Genomic DNA, 2,026 nt, shown 5'->3' on the forward strand with positions numbered 1-2,026 from the left:
GGTGCCTTTTTGTTTCCTTAGTGATATTTACCACTTTGTGAATTCAAGCAACAAAATATCACAGGGCACATTTGATGTCCAGATCACCCATGATCAAATTGAAGAGCGCAGCAGGTTCGAGGAGCTGAATGGTCTTCTCCTGTCCCGATGTTCCCATACTGCTCAACGCGGGGCTGTACGACCAGTAAAAAAAAACATCAGACTGACTCCAGATTGAAGATCGGGTGTTCAGAAGGAAGTTTCCTCGGATTGTTGGACAAATTGACGCAATGAAGCAAAACCAATTGCTCCTTTCCTGCCAGAGGAGGCTGCAAATGTTGCCAGTGGGCTCGGTTATCGCAGTCGTTCGAGCATGTGACTCTTGATTTCAGGGTCGTGGGTTCGAGCCCCACTTTGGGTGGTTCACATTTTATTGCTCACAAAGGGTTCCAGGTGCAACCTCTTATCTTCAATTAATGAAATGCAGTTTGAGAAACGGACACAACAATGAACTGTGTGAAAGAAAACCGTGAGCACTGGCAAACATCCAGTCCCGTCCCGATTCTACCTTTTCATTCCCTGCACGTGGGACACGGCAGATTATCTGTTCAATTCAGATTCATTTTTTGCTGTTATTAAATATTAAGAAATGTAATGTTTAGAAGATGACAACTCTGGATCCATGAGCCTCTCTGATACCTCCTTATCCTCTTTAATTCTCCCTGAGCTCATTGTCTTCTCTGATAAGCTCTGTCTCGAACCTTCTCCGATCCCCTCAGAGCGTCCATGATGCTCTTTCATATCTTGTCAGCGTTCCTTACGTTTTCTGATACCCTGAGTGCCCCTTACAAACTGATATGCACGGAGACACCCTTACATTTTCTGATACCTTGTGATAATCCGTTCCATTATCTCAGATCCCCTTGCCCTACCGGATCACCACGAAGAAGCCATTAATCTCCCTGATACCTTCTCAGAAGATTTACAGGTTTATAGTTCAATCTCGGGTTTCGGCAGCTCTCTCTGTTTGGAGAATCCAGAATGAAGGGGCTTAATCTGAAAAATAGAGCAAAACCATTCAGCTGATCAATCAGGAAGCACGTTATTACAGAATGTGTGGCAGAAATATGGAGTTTTTTTTGAACAAAAGGCTGAAGATGTTGGGTCAATTCACATTTTGAAGACTGAGATCGATGGATTTTTCCCTGAAAGGGTTTCAAGGGATATCTGTCACAGTCGGGTAAATAGAGTTGATGCGCAGATCACCCCTGATCTAATTAAATGGCGCAGCAGGTTCGAGGGGCTGAATTGTCTTCTCCTGTCCCCAATTTTCTACATTTATCAACGTGGGGCTCGAGGACAAGTTTTTTTCATCAAGTGATAAATGCAGTCAGCGCTCAGAAAGCCCTTTAAATTCCTTCTTGCACAATTCAAAAGCACTGGACCCCGATGATGAAGAGCAAGAAAGCCGGATTTCAATCACTAGCCTTATGATTCAGTAATGATGGGTACGTTATGGGATAGCATGGCCGAGCGGTCTAAGGCGCTGGATTTAGGCTCCAGTCTCTGCGGGGACGTGGGTACGAATCCCACTGCTGCCAGGATTTTACGCAATTTATGTTTTGACATATTCAGAGAAAATCATGGTGGAGTGTGGTCCAGCGTCGGATTTCAAAGAAACTGCATGTGCAGCATAGAGAATCATGGACTGTTACTGCACAAAGGGAGACCATTCGGGCCATCGTGTCCGTGCCGCTTTCAAATTCTTGCAGCGGTGGGATTCCATACCATGTACCCGGAGAGACTGGAGCTTTAATCCAGGATTCGTCCCATCAAGGGGACAAGACACGTTTTCACAGGGAAGGGCCGCTCATTTTGCATCCGTTTCAGCAGAGTGGGACAGGTGAACATGCGGTATTTATCGGTCAGGAAAGGATCGGGGAATTCCGAGATTGTGAGTTCGATTCCCACTTGGAACAAGCAATCGTTTTGCTTTTGAACAATTCGAAAGGAGTTGAAGGTACAATTGGTGTTTTTCAAACTACAT

The 2,026-nt window shown here is 45.1% G+C and overlaps 1 non-coding gene across 1 annotated transcript; it reads left to right on the plus strand.

Annotated features, from left to right (window-relative positions):
* Nucleotides 1–1,497: 1,497 nt before the first annotated feature.
* Nucleotides 1,498–1,580, plus strand: trnal-uag (transfer RNA leucine (anticodon UAG)). Its single transcript has one exon. It is a non-coding gene; the product is annotated as a tRNA-Leu (tRNA).
* Nucleotides 1,581–2,026: the final 446 nt, after the last annotated feature.

Source organism: Heptranchias perlo, unplaced genomic scaffold, assembly GCF_035084215.1.
Source record: "Heptranchias perlo isolate sHepPer1 unplaced genomic scaffold, sHepPer1.hap1 HAP1_SCAFFOLD_73, whole genome shotgun sequence".
Taxonomy (NCBI): domain Eukaryota; kingdom Metazoa; phylum Chordata; class Chondrichthyes; order Hexanchiformes; family Hexanchidae; genus Heptranchias; species Heptranchias perlo.